General features: G+C 48.1%; 1 long non-coding RNA gene across 2 annotated transcripts; it reads left to right on the top strand.

Moving 5' to 3' along the window:
* The first annotated feature begins 2,960 nt into the window (after positions 1 to 2,960).
* Positions 2,961 to 16,535, top strand: LOC135972878 (uncharacterized). 2 transcript variants are annotated; one of them, XR_010589468.1, is made up of 3 exons: positions 2,975 to 7,940; positions 8,064 to 9,102; positions 14,394 to 16,535. It is a non-coding gene; the product is annotated as an uncharacterized LOC135972878 (long non-coding RNA). The 2 variants fall into 2 exon arrangements; XR_010589467.1 differs by having other exon boundaries at positions 2,961 to 9,102.
* The last annotated feature ends 557 nt before the right edge of the window (positions 16,536 to 17,092 follow it).

Below are 17,092 nucleotides of genomic sequence, written 5' to 3'. Positions count from 1 at the left end.
CTCTATCCAAGAATATTAAAGGAACTGGCACATGAAATTGCAAGCCCAATAGCAAGGATTTTTAATGAAACTGTAAACTTGGGGGTCATACCCTATGACTGGAGAATTGCTAATATAGTACCTATTTTTAAGAAAGGGGGAAGAAAGTGATTCGAGAAACTAGAGGCCTATTACTTTGATCTCAATTGTATGCAAAGTCTTGGAATAAGTTTTGAAAGAGAAAGTAGTTAAGGACTAAATGGTAATTGGGATAAAATACAACATGGTTTTACCAAAGGCAGATGGTGCCATACAAATCTGATGTTCTTCTTTGAGAAGATAAATTATTTTTTTAGACAAAGGAAATACTGTAGATCTAATCTACCTGGATTTCAGTAAGGCATTTGCTACAGTTCCACAAGGGAAAATTTTAGTTAAATTGGAGAAGACGGGGATTAATATGAGACGTGAAGGTGGATAAGGAACTGATTAAAAGAGAGACGACAATGGGTCATACCGAAAGGTGAAATGTCAGGCTGGAGTAGAATGATCAAGGGCTGAGAGGTAACATGTGCCTATATAAGACAAAGCCCCGAATATCAGGGATGTCCCTATAAAATTGGGACATCTGGTCACTCTAGGTTGGAGGGAGGTTACTAATGGAGTTCCTTAGGGATCAGTCTTGGGGCAAATCTTAGTTAAGATTTTTATTAATGACCTTTGCACAAAAAGTGGGAGTGTACTAATAAAATTTGCAGATGACACAAAGTTGAGAGGTATTGCCGGTACAGAGGAGGACTGGAATATCATACAAGAAGATTTGGATGACTTGAAAACTGAAGTAATAGAAACAGGATGAAATTTAATGGTGCAATGTGCTAGGTCATGAATTTAGGGACTAAGCGGGGGATTTATAAATCAGAAGTAACAGAAGAAGAGAAAGACCTGGGTGTATTGGTTGATCACAGGATGACTATGAACCATCAGTGTGGTGTGGCCATGTAGAAAGCAAAAGCAATCCTAGGATGCATCAGGCAAGGTATTTCCAGTAGAGGGAGGGAAGTATTAGTGCAATTATACAAAGCACCGGTGAGATCTCCTCTGGATTACTGTCTGCAGTTTTGGTCTCCCATATTTAAGAAAGATGAATTCAAATTGGAACAGGTGCAGAGAAAGGCTATTAGGACAATCAGAGGAATGGAAAACCTACTTTATGAAAACCTACTTTATGGTCATTATATAATGCCTGCATCTGTAACTTTCACTCCCTGCATCTGAAGAAGTGAGTTTTTTTACCCACGAAAGCTTATGCCCAAATAAATCTGTTAGTCTTTAAGGTGCCACCGGATTCCTTGTTACTTTATGAGAGGCGACTCAAAGAGATTGGCTTGTTTAGCCTAACTAAAAGAAGGCTGAGAGGAGATATGATTGCTCTCTATAAATACATCAGAGGCATAGATACCAGGGAGGGAGAGGATTTACTTAAGTTAAGCACCAGTGTGGACATAGGAACAAATGCATAGAAACTGGCCATCAACAAATTTAGGCTTGAAAGTAGACAAAGATTTCTAACACTGAGGCTAGGTCTACACTACCCGCCTGAATTGGCGGGTAGAAATCGACCTCTCGGGGATCGATTTATTGCGTCCCATCGGGACGCGACAATCGATCCCCGAATCGACGCTCTTACTCCACCAGCAGAGGTGGGAGTAAGCGCCGTCGACAGGAAGCCGCAGAAGTCGATTTTGCCGCCGTCCTCACAGCGGGGTAAGTCGGCTGCGATACGTCGAATTCAGCTACGCTATTCACGTAGCTGAATTTGCGTATCTTAAATCGACTCCCCCCTGTAGTGTAGATGTACCCTCAGAGGAGTGAAGTTCTGGAACAGCCTTCCAAGGGGAGCAGTGGGGGCAAAAAATCTAACTGGCTTCAAGACCGAGCTTGATACATTTATGGAGGGGATGGTACGATGGGACTGCTACAGTGGCATGTAGCTGATTTGTGACTGCTAGCAGCAAATATCTCCAACAGACAGTGACGTGACAGTAGCTGGGGAAGGCTCTGAGTTACTACAGAGAATTCTTTCCCATGTGTCTGGCTGCTGGGTCTTGCCCACATGCTCAGGGTCTAACTGATCGTCATATTTGGATTCGGGAAGAAATTTCCCCCCTGGGTCAAATTGGCAGAGACTATGGGTTTTTTTTTGCTTTCCTCTGCAGCATAGGACATGGGTCACTTGCAGGTTTAAACTGGTATAAATGGAAGATTTGGTCGAATTCAAAGTCTTTAGATCATGATTTGAGGACTTCAGTAACTCAGCCAGTGGTTAGGGGCAGTGGTGAGCTGGAGCCAGTTCACGTGAACTGATTGTTAAATTTAGAAGCCGGTTTAGAACTGGTTGTTAAAGGGGTGGGCAAACTCCGGCCTGTGGGCCACTTCGGGCCCATGGGACTGTCCTGTCCAGACCGCCTGAGCTCCCGGCTAGGGAGGCTCCCCCGGCCCCTCCCCCACCTTCCCCCCTCTCGCAGAGCCTCAGCGTGCCGCACCGCCGGTGCCAGCGCTCTGGACCGCTCCTGGGCAGCTCTGCAGCTCCTGCCACTTTGAGTGGCATGGTAAGGGGGTGGGGCTGCAAGCTCCAGCAGGCCGTGTGGCATCCATACACGCTGCCCTGAGCAGCATGGTAAGGAGGCCGGGCCGGGGCTGGGAGGAGGGGTTGAATAAGGGGCAGGGAGAGGTTGGAGGGGGCAGTCAGGGAACGGGGAACGGGGGGGGGGTTGGGTAGGTGTGAGAGTTCCGGGGGTCTGTCGGGGTGGTGGTGGACGGGGTCGGGAAAGTCAGGGGACAGGGAGCAGGGCGAGTTGGGTAGGGGGTGGGGTCCTGGGGGGCAGTTAGGGTGGGGTGGTCTCAGGAGGGGGTTGTCAGGGGACAAGGAGCAGGGGGGGTTTGGTGGATTGCGGGTTCTGAGGTGGGGCAGTCGGGGGCAGGACGTGGGTGGGGGGGGACAGGTTGTTCACAGCCTTCCCTACCCGGCCCCCGATACAATTTTGCAACCCCGATGTGCAGGGCTGGCTTTAGGAAGTGTGGGGCCCGATTCGAACAGTTTCAACGGAGCCCCGGCAGGGATGACTTAAAAAAAAAAAACGTGAAAAAACACATGGGGCTTGTACTCACGGCACTTTGGCGGCGGGTCCTTCACTCGAAGTGCCGCCGAAGACCCGGAGCGAGTGAAGGACCCACTGCCGAAGTGCCGCCGAAGACCTGGTAGGGAACCAGTTAAGATTTTGGCAGCTCATCGCTGATTAGGGGTCTATTACAGGAGTGGGTGGGGGAGGCTCTGTGGCCTGCAATGTGTAGGAGGTCAGACTAGATGATCACAATGGTCCATTCTGACCTTTGAGTCTTTGAGAAAGCAAGAGAAAATGTCTGATCATGTGTCATCAGCCTGTTAAGTTACGCTGTGCTTAGAGGCCCTTACACCACGGAGCCTGGTATATACATCATCATTAGGAGATAGGTCAGAACATCCCCTCCTATGTGGTTCCTTGTCCTTTGCCCTCCTCCTCTTTTCCTCGCCTCTTCCCATCTCTTGGCATCATGCCAGCCACTCTGCTGCCCCTGTACCTGCTTCTCTGCTCCAGTAAATCCTGCCTTGAAACCCAACCCTCCTCTCTGCTTTGGATCATGAATGATCCCCCACCTCCTCCTAGTTCCCAGGTCAGTGCAGCTCCATGTGTGACACGTCGCACTGGTGAAGCACAGTCCCCCAGACAGTGGGAGCAACAGTTAGGAGGCGGGACTTCAGGGATCCTTCTTCCCTTAAAATCTGAGTCTGCCCATTCCCCTACTCTGGCTAATTCCTGCTGTCAGTGAGAGTCTGGGGTGTTCTTATTTCCTTCGGGGGTTTGCTGGTTCCCAGAAGGAGTGGGCCGTGCACCCGCATATGTGCATGCGTGCACATAAGTTGGAAGTTTAAAAAAGAAAGCAGGGGTCCCGAAGCGTCTTTGACTATTGGCATGTGGCATTGTATTATTGTAATACAATCTTAATTGCTCCTGGTCTTTTATTTTTTCACAATAAGAGACTCTTCTTGGCTGAATGTTATAAACATTCTAATATCTACAACTCTATAATGAAGCTTATTTTACTAGAGAAGAGCTGTAGATCCACTGCTGTAGCATTATTAACTTTGTTTATGATATAGTGGACCCACAGCATTAAATTAACTGTCACTAGAGCTGGCCAGGAAAGTGAATTTCACTTCTTGGAAAAAGTTCTAAGGTTTTGGGAAATATTTTCATCTTGAATTGAGACAAAAAGCCAAAAGCTCAGCAACATTGCTGGAAGTGAAATGACACAATATTTTGTTTTGGAAACACCAGGACATTCCTGCAATAGGCATGTTTGGGTGTTTCCAAAACAAAAGAAGAGTCCGGAAGCCCTGGCTGTGCACAGCCTGCCAGAATTATTGCTGATGAGCTCACAGCCCTGACGCCCAACTTCCTGCCAGGTGGGCTGCTGAGGAGCCAGCGATACTGGGGGCCCAGGCTACAGAGGAATCTGGGAGCCCAGGAAGCCCCGATCCCCAGCAGATAACCAGGCAGATACATTGAAATCAATACATTCCTGTGAAGGCTGCTGTGGGTGGCGGTGTGGACACAGAAGCCGCCCAGCAATCAGCAGACCTGGGTTACAGACCCAGGGATCCTCGCACTTGAATTCCAGGAAGCCTGTTTCCTGGCAGCTCACCAGGCAGATATGTGGAAATCAACATGTTCCTGTGAAATGCTTCACTTTCCATGAATTGGCATTTTCTGCTGCGTCCCACCTCCTGCAGGACCTCAGAACAAGGGTGTGTATTCTGGGTGTGTAATGCAACCCTTCATCCTTTGTTCCCTGCCTGTCCTTCCTGGACAAGCCACACCCCGCTACACCAATGTTCCTGTCTGAGATTTATCCCACCAAGTCTCAGTGATGCCAGTTAAATCATTACTTAGTTTTTGTACTAACACTTCCAGTTCTTCCTTTCATTCCCAGTTCTCCGGGCATTTGTGTGTAGACACCAAAGATATTGAGCGGACTTCCCCACTATTTCCCCTCTTGTTGTTCCTATCACCCTATTGTAACCCCCCACACCCCAGCATCTAGTCCTCTGTTCAGGTTACCTTTTTAATACCTACCTGTGGGTTTTGTCACCTGCCCCTTTGAACCCAGTATAAAGCCCTCCTCACTAGAGATTAGTGAGTCGGTGTCTAAAGATGCCCTTCCCCTTCTTGGTCAACAGGAACCTGTTTTTTCCCAGCAGATCTTCTTCCCAGCCAGCATCCCATTGGTGAGGAAGCCAAAGCCCTCCTGTCAACACCATCTGCTCAGCCATGCATTCATCTCCAGGATGCGTGTCCCTGTCTCAGGAGAAGCTGAAGAGACAGGGAATTTGGGAGCCTGGTTTCCATGGAGCCATGACCCTAGGAGCCCTGGCCCTGCAGCAATCCTCCAAGTGGACTAACAAGGAGCTGGAAACCCTGGCTGCCAAGCTCCTTGCCAGGTGGGCTTCTGAGGAGCCAGGGATACTGGGAGCCCAGGAGCCCTGGCAGCTTGCCAGTCAGGTTGCTGAGGAGCCAGGTGGGCGGGCGAGCTGGCAGGGAACTAGCAGAGATGCCACAATTGACATGTTCCTGTGAAATGTTTCACTGTTGGTTAATTGGCATTTTCTGATAGAATAATGTTCTGTTAGAAAATTTCCAACCAGCTTTAACTGTGGCGTCATGGGGTGGCCACCCCACACAAATTCTGAGCAGGGCTCTATGGACCAGGAGAGGCCTATTAGCGTTAGATGTTGCACCTGGAGGGGAACCAGGAAGTGATAGGGCTTAATTCCAGATGAAGCCCAGCTGGGAAAGGAGCTGGGCTAGGAGTATAAAGTCAGAAAGGGAGAGCACAAAGAGGCTACAGGAAGTAGGGTTGCCAGATGTCCAGTTTTTGAAAGGACTGCGCGGTCGAAAAGGGACCGTGGTGGCTCTGGTAAGCACTGCTGACTGGATTTTTAACAGCAGGGCTAAGGCAGGTTAGTCCCTACCTGTCCTGGCATCGCATTGTGCCCCAGAAGTGGCCAGCAGATCTGGATCCTACGTGCGGGGGCCACAGGGCTCCACAGCCAATGAGAGCTGGGGTGGCGATGCCTGCGGGCAAGAGCAGTGCGTGGAGCCTCTTGGCCCCCCGCGTAGGAGCCAGGCCTGCTGGCTGCTTCCACAGTGCAGCGCAAAGCCTGGACAGGCAGGGAGCCGCCTGAAGTAAGCCCCCTGAATTATTCACTGTTTCTCAGCCCTCCACCCCCATGTCATAGATTCATAGATTCCAAGGCCAGAAGGGACCATTGTGATTCTCGTCTGACTTCCTGCATAACACAGGCCAGAGAACTTTCCCCAAAATAATTCCTAGAGCAGAGCTTCTAGAAAAACATCCAATTTAGATTTAAAAATTGCTAGTGATGGAGAATCCATCATGACACTTGGTAAGTTGTTCCACTTGTTAATTACTCTTACCAATTAAATATGTACACCTTATTTCTAGTCTGAGTTTGCGTAGCTTCAATTTCCAGCCATTGGATTGTGTTACACCTTTCCCTGCTAGACTGAAGAGCCCGTTATTAAATATTTGTTTCCCAGGTAGGTACTTACAGACTGGGATCAAGTCACCCCTTACCCTTCTCTTTGTTAAGCTAAATTGATGAGCTCCTTGAGACTATTAGTATAAGGCATGTTTTCCAATCCTTTAATCATTCTTGTGAATCTTCTCTGAACTCCCTCCAATTTATTAACATCCTTCTTGAATTGTGGGCAACAGAACTAGATATGGTATTGCAGCAGCGGTTGGACCAGTGCCAGATACAGAGCTAAACTACAGTTTCTACTCCTACTCAAGATTCCCCAGGTCAGAGAATGTCAGGGTTGGAAGGGACCTCAGGAGGTCATCTAGTCCAACCCCCTGCTCAAAGCAGGACCAATCCCCAGACAGATTTTTGCCCCAGATTCCCTAAATGGCCAGTGGGGAGTTCCCTGTCTCCTGGCCAACTGATGGCAGAGTTTTAATTAAATTTCTTTTAGTGACTTCATTGACTTAGATTTTTCTCCTCAAAACTGCTAAATTAAAAAAGCAAAAACTAAATCCCATCTATTTTGGCTTTCTGAAGCATGTCTGTAGGGCAGAATACCTGGAGTAATGCATCCAGTTTTGGTCCCCCCACTACAGAAGGGATGTGGACAGATTGGAGAGAGTCCAGCAGAGGGCAACAAAAATGATTAGGGGGCTGGGGCACATGACTTACGAGGAGAGGCTGAGGGAACTGGGGTTATTTAGTCTGCAGAAGAGAAGAGTGAGGGGGGATTTGATAGCAGCCTTCAACTATCTGAAGGGGGTTCCAAAGAGGATGGAGCTCGGCTGTTCTCAATGGTGGCAGATGACAGAACAAGAAGCAATGGTCTCAAGTTGCAGTGGGGGAGGTCTAGCTTGGATATTAGGAAACATTATTTCACTAGGAGGGTGGTGAAGCACTGGAATGGGTTACCTAGGGAGATGGTGGAATTTCCATCCTTAGAGGTTTTTAAGGCCCGGCTTGACAGAGCCCTTGGCTGGGATGATTTAGTTGGTGTTGGTCCTGCTTTGAGCAGTGGGTTGGACTAGATGACCTTCTGAGGTCTCTTCCAATCCTAATATTCTATGATTATATGACAGCACCTCTGCTCCACACTTCCCTCAGAAATGGCAGGCTCGGGCAGCAGGCCACAGAAACTCAGCTTCCAGCTAGCTTGTGGGCAAGGTCCACACCGAGACAGTGGAGGAGGCTGGAGCAGAGCCAGTTTCTGGTCAGTAGCTGGGCAAGGTCCACGCTGAGACTGTTGGGCAGGCCACATGGATGCTCCTTTCACTGAGACCAGGCCCAAATCTCTGGCGTGGAATTAGTAGAGGTAAGTCTTTCAAAAGAGTTGTGAAGTACTTTCTGGGTAAGCCAGGGAGCAGAGAGGATGTGCGTGGGGGGTTGGGAGATGCTTACTTCTCATGCTCTTCTTCTTATTTTCATTCAATTACAGGAAAACACACCTCTTCCAAGCTTGATTAGATTCAGAGTTGGTTGCTGTCACCCATTCATTGGCTCAGTACCCTCCCGGGTTTTCTTTAGGAGTCTCTTCATCTTATGACATACATAGTTTGTTAAGGCATATGTGCATTAGAGTTGCAATTCTTTCTCTAAAAATATATTTCTTTGTCATTTTGGCAGGAGCTTCTCAGAATCTCTTTAAGTTTAGAGTTTTAACTCTTCTTTTTATTCAGCCCATTTTCTGTGCTATTCCATCAATTTTATTAGAATTCTATCAGAAATCAGTGTCTGTTTTCAAAAAGTCCATCCTGTTCTTTACAGTTAAAGTTTATAGTACACAAAACACTCTGCGATGGGGTGTCAGCCCCACACTGGCCGAAGAGAGGTTAAAAAGGGCCTAGGGCAGCTGTGCTGAGAGTGGCCAATCAGAGAACAGCAGCCAATCAGGGCCAGCAGGCCAATATAAAAGAAGGCTGCAGAAAAGAGCAGTTCGGTCACTGCAGGGAGCCCAAGGTGTGAGAACTGAGTTCCTGCTGGGCTGAAGCAATTGCAGCACCAGGGACAGCTCGGTGGCCAGTATGGATCCCAGGGGTAAGGGAGAACTCCTGGCTGGCTGCCAAGGCTGAGCAGACAGGCCCTGAGGTGAGGGTGAAGCTGGTACTGAGGCCCTGGGGAAGCGGCCCAGGGATTTGTGGCAGCAGAGGACCTAAGTAGAGGGCTGCCGGAGGAGGCTGCCATTTGTAGGGTCCCTGGTCTGGGTCCTGGAGTAGTGGGTGGACCCTGGCTCCTCACATTAGCCACTGGGGAAGCGGTTGAGAATTCAAGAGTGCTGGACTATGAAGCCATAGCCCCAGAAGACGGGGAGACAGATAGTGACACGGCCGGAGAGCCGAGCCATGAAGAGAATGCTGTAGTTCCTGAGGTGGCAAGAGGGGCTGCAAGCAGAGGCAGTGACGGTGCGCGGACTACTGATGAGGACGTTGGCCTCAGAGTTAATCCCCAAAGAGACCAGAAGGAGGCGCCAGAGCACAGTGAGTGATGCACTCCGTGACACAGTCCTTTAAATTTCAATAATTATTAGAAAGTCTTTATCTTAAATAGTTATTTGAGAAGTTGTAGATTCTTTATACATTTTTTTTGGAGGGAGGATCCTTCTTTAATGGTTGAGAATGCTCAAGCAATCCCTTTACCCAATTCAGAAAGTTGAGTAAAGGGATTGCTTGAGCACTCCCAGCAATTAATAATTAATTCACTACAACATGAGTAATTTTGTATTGTCTCTGTTTACCCCTGTTTACCCGTTTTCCAGATCATTTATGAATATGTTGAACAGAAATGGTCCAAGGACAGATTCTTGGTGGACCTGCTATTTACCTCTCTCCATTGTGAAAACTGACCAATTCTTCCTTCCCTTTTGTTTCCTTCTTTAAAGCTAGTTGCTAATCCAAGAGAAGACCTTCCCGCTTATCCTAGGACTGGTTACTTTGCTTAAGAACCTTTGGTGAGGGACCTTGTCAAAGGTTTTCTGATCACCCTTGTCCACAAGTTTGTAAACCCCCTGAGAGAATTCTAATAGATTGGTGAGGCATTGATTTCCCTTTACAAAAGCCATATTGACTCTTCCTCAGTATTTTGTGTTCATCTAGCTGCCTGATAATTCAATGCCAGGTTGAAACTATGGTTGAAACTATAGTAAAAAAAACTGAAGTTAGGCTTACTGGCCTGTAATTGCCAGGATTGCCTCTAGAGCCTTTTTAAAAAAATCAGTGTGACATTAGCTGTCCCCCAGTCATCTGGTACAGAGGCTGATTTAAGTGATAGGTTATAAACCATAATTAGCAGTTCTGCAATTTCATATTTGAGCTCCTTCAAAACTCATGGGTGAATACCACCTGTGGTGGGTGACTTATTACTGTGTAATCTATCAATTTGTTCCAAAACCAACTCTAATGACACCTCAATCTGGGACAGTTCCTCAAAATTGTCACCTAAAAGGAATGGCTCAGGTGCGGAAATCTGCCTCACATCCTCTGCAATGAAGACCAATGCAAAGAATTCCTTTAGCTTCTCCACAACGGCCTTGTCTTCCTTGAGTGCTTCTTTAGCATCTTGCGCATCCAGGAGGGACGTAATCTGTGCTGTAGCTGAGGTGTCCCTGCAGTTCCCAGCACAGCAGTGTCAGTGACCTAGAGATACAGGGTCTGTTCCTGTTGTTATGTCTTCAAAGGGAGAATCAGCACTGATGACGTGTGAGGTGCTCATTTTACTGCAGCAGCTCTTCATAGGAGTGACATGGCCTGCAGAGATTGATGCGACCTCAAGAAGGAAATGCCCATCCCTGCAAACCAGAGCAGCTCAGGGAGAGTCAGCTTGTAGCCCCCATTCTTTGTGAGCCTGGTGTGAACAGGCAGCTTTCCACCTGCAGAAATTAATGATGGTGTTTTGGGCTGTATTCATTAATAAGAGGTTTGGTTACTATGGCTACAGCAATTGCTTTGTTTTAGGATTTTGCACTGCCACGTATCGCTGTAATGTCAGAGCACCTTCTATGTGAAACAAATTGGTTTTGGAGTAGCAGCCGTGTTAGTCTGTATCCGCAAAAAGAAGAACAGGAGTACTTGTGGCACCTTAGAGACTAACAAATTTATTAGAGCATAAGCTTTCGTGGACAACAGCCCACTTCTTCGGATGCATGCATCCGAAGAAGTGGGCTGTTGTCCACGAAAGCTTATGCTCTAATAAATTTGTTAGTCTCTAAGGTGCCACAAATTGGTTTTGGAGGCCATAAAGCCAATTTAATTTTGGGTTGTGTGGACAAGACCTTTTGAATTAGCAAAGAGGGAATTCTAGAAGGCTCTGTGAGACCACAATTAGATCACTGCCCACCAGCAGAGGCATTTCGGTGCCAGAAAGATATCACTAAACCAACAGCAATTCAGAGGGGAGAAGACTAAACAGAGAGGGGCTGGAGGAATTGATACAGGAGGAGAGATTAAAATCACTAGATAGTTGTAACTCAGCTAACTGGGCTGTGAAAGCCATGGCAGATAACTGAAGGGTTTAACCAGCAAGAGCGGAGAGCAGCTTCTGAGAGCTCAGGGTGTAACTAGGAGCCATGAGAAGAGATACAGCGCAGTAAAACATAGACATTTTGGCTGAATCTCACACAACAATTCTAAAAAGCGAGTTCTACAGACTGCAGAATTGTCTCCCAAGGGAAGGGATGGCACATCGGGACATTAAAAGCTGCACCGAGAAGCCAGAGGTGAAAGTAAGCCGATACCCAGCAGCGGCTGGAGCCCTGGGCCCTTTAAATTGCTGCCAGAGCCCTGCTGCCGGACCCCTGGGGAAGCGGCGGTGGTGCTCGGGTGGCGATTTCAAGGGCCTGGGGCTGTGGCAGCCGCTACCGCCCCGGCCCTTAAAATGGCTGCCCGAGACCTGCTGCCGCCTCCCCAGAGTTCCGTCAGCAGGGCTCTGGGGACGATTTAAAGGGTCTGGAGCTCTGGTAGCTGCTACCGCCCTGGGCCCTTTAAATCATCCCCGGAGCCTGCCGGAGCCCTGGGGTAGTGGCGGCGGGGCTCCGGTGGCAGTTTAAAGGGCCAGGGGCTCCCTCTGCCGCTACCCTCCGGGGCCCTTTAAATTGCCACCCGAGCCCCGCTGCTGGAGCCCTGGGGTAGTGGCGGCGGGGCTCTGGTGGTGATTTAGAGGGCTCTGGTGGTGATTTAGCGGTGCCCCGGGCTCTTTAAAGCTCCGCCAGAGGCCAGGGCCCTGGGGTGGCGGCGGCAGCTGGGAGCCCCCTCCGATGATGATTTAAAGTGCCTGGGGCTCCGCTGCGGTAGCGGCAGCTGGGAGCCCTGGGCCCTTTAAATCACCCCCGGGGCTCCCAGCTGCCTCTGCAGCTGGTAGCTCTGGGGGTGATTTAAAGGGCCCAGGGCTCCCAGCTGCTGCTACCACAACCCCAGCCTCGGGCCCTTTAAATCCTGATTTAAAGGGCCTGGGGATTTAAAGGCCATGCCTCTTCTGGTAGAGACCACACCTCTTCTGGTTGAGGCCCCTCCCCCCCAAGGACTCCGGAGTACCGGTAAGTCCTTTAAGTTACTTTCATCCCTGGAGAAGGCCCTTGTCAGCACTGCCATCTGGTTTATAGCAAGGCCACTTCAGGCTGACAGCCTCCATTGATCTAAGCTGCAGGTGAATAGTCAGGGAGGGAGGAAGGTCTCTTGGGTAACCAGGGCTCAGACCAGCTAGGCCTTTAGAGGCCAAAACCGGCCCCTTGAATTCCATCTGGAAACTCTCGTGCAGACAGCTGCTGTGCGGTAGAGTAATTCCTCTAGGAAGCGTACAGGTGGCACACTCCCTTTGCCCTCTAGCTGCAGTCTCTGCTTTCCTGTGACACGTCTCCTGCTGGGCCAGAAACAGAGCAGCCATGGGCAGGGCAGGCTGCAGCTACTCAGAACAGTGGGAAGTTTCGCTATCTTATTTCTGTACCTAGTTCTGTTCATAACAAAGGGTTTATCCTGATGCCACTGTGACGATGCTGCCCGTGGGAGCCAGCTGAGGTCACTCAATCAGAGTGAACTGCAAACAGAACGGGGCAGACAAACCCCAAAAGCTGGTGGATAGTCCAATACTTAGATTTACCAAGCTAGCACAAAACAGCTTCTCTATTACCATACAGGTTACTCAGAAGTGCAAATAACACAGTTCCCTTAAAGTACCCAGCCTCAGGCCTCCATCCAGACACACATGTCAGATATGATGATGATTACTGAAAATCGTATCTCATCTTATAAAAGAAAAGGTTCTCCTGATCCCAAAGGACCAAGCCCCAGACCCAGGTCAAATGATAACTTAGATCTTACCCAAAATACACGCTATAGCCAATTCTTATTAACTTAACTAAAATTTATTTAAAAAAGAAAAGAGAGAGAGAGTGTGTTGGTTAAAAGATCAATACACATACAGACTTGAATCCAATTCTTGAGGTTTAGATACATAGCAGAGATGAGTTTGTAGTTGCCAAAAGTCCTTTTAGAAATAGTCCATAGGTTATAGTCCAATGTCCATATTCAGGGTGACTCCAGTCAGTGACCGGGTATTTCAATTCTTGTGGCTTAAGGTTTCCCCCGCTTGAAAGCCAAAGCAGATCTGAGATAAAACAGGATGGTGTCCCAGGGTTTTTATACGTTTTCCAGCAGCCTCTTGGCCTTAGAGAATAAGCTTAATTTTCTGTCTCCCAAACATCCTGACAATTAGCATAGTGTAATTTATCCAGTCAACAGTTCATATACAGTTTATCACAACCTTCAAAGAGACATATAGACAATAATACTATTTCACCCAAGTGCCATCATAAATGTTAATATTCCTTTTTTGATCTTTGAATCAAAGCTATAGCAATAGACAAGATTTGTTTGCTTACATCACAAGACCTGAGCAAACATCTACCCTTCTATCTCTAACAATGCAGGCTTACATTTCAAAGCTCTGTTCATTTACATATCTTCCTAACAAGTCTTTAAAGTTGGCCATGGGTCAGGTCAGTCTGTGAGTTAATTAACTCTTTCTGGCCTTGTGTCACCTTTCAATGTGATATTATATTACACTAATAACATCACAACCAGTCAGTAAAATACTACAACTAGTCTGATCCTGGAGCGCTGGTGCAATATGCTCTCAGCATCAAGATTCTCCCATTTATCAGGCTAGTGCATTTGACGCCAGCTTCAGACTCTGGGTGGTTTCAAGGTGTAGCCCAGTACGCTACAGGGTCACAAATTTTGTTCCTTCTTTGGCTGAGTGTACGACACTCACCAAGGGCTCCTGGAATTCCTCTGGTCCCCCACCATCACCACCTCCCAGCTCCCCATGTGCCTTTCTTCCATCCCCCTCTATTTCAAGGACTCCCTGAAACCCCCCACCCTTTCCCTCTTGCAAGAGGCTCTCTGTATCTCCCATTGCCCCTTCCCCCCCACCATGGTTTTTCAATCGCTCCCCAAGCCACAGGTTTTGGGTGCCCCCTCATTCTCCCCCTTCCCCTATTTTCCCCATGGCACTTTCCCCCACCATCCAGGGTCCCCTATTCCTTCCTCCGCCAGAGGTTCTGTGTACCCCCCATGTTACCCTTCTCAACCATGGCTGGGGCTCTCTGTGCCCCCTTCCCCCATTTCCCCAGACCATTGTCTGCCTTTCTGTCTCCCATGCCAGGGTCTCTGTGTGCACCCCAACTGCCCTCTTCCATCCAGGCCTTCCCATTCCCCTTCCCTCCACCATTCTTACTTTTTTCCCCTTTCTCCTTCTTTGTTCCTTTCTTTTCTTTCAGAGTGTCAGCATCTGAAATCTGCGTTGGAAGGATCAGCAGAGCTGAGCTGAGGGGTGTTATGCTGGAAGATGCGAATAGCTCCCCTCCACTGGTACTTTGCCCTGTGGAGCACTACAGATGTGGCTGAAGCTGTTGTCTTTGCCAATCAGATGTCCAGGGGCTTTGTGTGTCCCCAGTGTAGCCTTTTCCTTTTTTCCAGTTTTCACCCAAATCAGTAGACTTCTGCTCATTGAAGCCTGGAACCATTCCCTGAAATGTTGGAATCTATTGGCTGCAGCGTTCAAGAGCTGTCAGACAGACAGATACAGAAATGCCATTGAGATGAGTGTCAGCCCTTGCTTTGTTCAGCACATTACATTAGTCTGGTCTTGAGATAACAGGCGTGGGTTAGTGTAACAAGGTCCCTGCATGTTAACCAGGCACACTCACCTCACCAAGTGCAGGTGAAAGGACGTGTACCTAACTGCTCTGCTACCTGAGCATCGATTAATAGCCCTGAGGCTACCCATAAACTGCACGCTGGAATCACTTCACCCGCTTCGGATCTCAGACGCAGTGGTGAGGGGCAGGTGCCGCCATGATGGATAGTCTAAACACCCAGCCAGGACAGAAGGGGTAAATTTCACCCATTACATATTACCTTGGAATTGAAGGGGCCCTTCTTGGTGGAGACCACAAAAAGATGGTGATAGTGGAAACATGGTTCCCCCACTCCGAGGAGTGAATGCCCCACTGGGGCTTCTGGTCCAGCCTGCTGGTGGACTCTGCCTTCCTTGGCTATAGTTTGCCCTGTGGCAGTGCTAGGCTGGATTCTCTCCATGCTGGGCTGCTGCTCCTCAGCTGCAGGGAGTGCTGGGGGGCTGCTGAGAGCAAGCCCTTCTCTCAGTCCTCACACCTATGGCTCTGGTTGGCCAGTGGCACTGGTGGGGGGCAGTGTGGGTGCTGGCTCGGTGAGGGGCTGAAAGGGCAGAGGGGATGCATAGCAGCCAAGCCTCCCAGCTGTAAAATATGGATAAGAACTCCCCCTTTCTCCCACACTTCACCTGTTTAGACTGTGAGCTCTTTGAGACAGGGGCTGCCTCCCACTTCATGTGTATGTACAGCCCCTAGCACGACTGTGCCCTATCTTACTTGGGGCCTCCATAGGCTACTGTAGTACAAATGATTAGAAGAATAAGGGCTCATACTGTTCTGAAAATGCTATTTGGATGTGAATATATTTTCAATATCTCAGGTTATGTCATGCTGTAGACATCAGCAAGATCTTTTAAATAACCCTCATTGACAGTCTCCTAGGGTACCTCTATACTAAAAGTGTTACAGTGGCACAGTTACGGCTCTGCAGCTTGCACTATAGAGCTGTGGTGGAGATGTTTCCTACATCAACAGAAGTACTAGAGTGGGGAAAATGTCCTTTGCTGGAGGAATGGAGGTTTAGCCCTATAGGGGCAGAATTAAGGTTCTTTGGGTGATGTTAGACCATAGCTACAGAGTGGGAGACTGTACCTTGGAAAGCAGTTAGCATGAAAAGGATGGACAAACCACTCTACACAAACTCCCAATGTGACCCGGTGGTATAAAGGTCTTGTGTGGTCCTCCAGTACACAAACAGGGGAGCAGTGAATAGGAGCAGGGGTATGATTTTGCTGCTGTGTAAGGCATTGGTGAGACTGGCACTGGAATACTGTGTCCAGGTCTGGTGGCCACATTTTTAAAAGGATGTTGGAAAAATTGGAGACGGCTCAAAAATGATTCAATGGCTGAAGAAAATGCCTCACAGCGAGAGCCTTAAACAGCTCACTCTGTTTTGCTTTTCAAAATGAAGCCTGATAGGTGACTTGATTACAAGGAATAAGCACAGTAGAACCCTGTGTAGGGTGACCAGATGTCCCGATTTTATAGGGACAGTCCCAATTTTGGGGTCTTTTTCTTATATAGACTTCTATTACCCCCCCAGTCCCTGTCCCGATTTTTCACACTTGCTGTCTGGTCACCCTAACCCTCTGTGATGTTGCACTCCATATGTTTTATGGAAATATGCTTATGAGTGTGAATATAATGTAACTGGAATATGCTTTATGCAAAAGGTCTCTTGTAAAGTATCATAATAAAGGTTATAACCTACTGAATATATTCCTCCTATTTGTATGTATGTATCATTCTTGTATCTGAAGCTAGAAATATGAAGTATAACTCTGAGGTCCTATTGTAATTATGCAAAGCGTGGGCCATTATGGTGGTTTAGAATCTTGATGGCTCCCATTGACTAGGACAATTGGTTGTAAATGGCTCTGTTTACTTACAAACCTTCCTGCCTACGTGTGGGCTAGCCCAGGAAGAATGGAGGCTGGGGTTTCACAGGACATGTAATCATGTCACCTGAAACTGGAATGCATCTTAAATCTGCTACTTTTCCATTTAGAAGGAGGAATTGGGCCCCAGAGAGACAAAAGATTCTCGCCTTGTGCCAAAGCTATAAAAGGGGGTGGAACAGAACAAAGGGGATGGCCAGTCATGAGAAAACCCCTTGTTTCCACCTAAGATGTCTGCTAACAAGGACTGTAATGGGGTAAGGATTGGGCCCAGACTAGGAAGGAGTCTAGTCTGTGAAAGAAGCTTATTGGAACATCTCTGAGGGTGAGATTTTACCTCTAAACAGTTTCTTAATGTATTAATAATAAATAATATAATATAAGGAG

This window comes from Chrysemys picta, chromosome 7, assembly GCF_011386835.1.
Source record: "Chrysemys picta bellii isolate R12L10 chromosome 7, ASM1138683v2, whole genome shotgun sequence".
Taxonomy (NCBI): Eukaryota; Metazoa; Chordata; order Testudines; family Emydidae; genus Chrysemys; species Chrysemys picta.
This window is presented reverse-complemented; position numbering and strand designations above follow the sequence as displayed.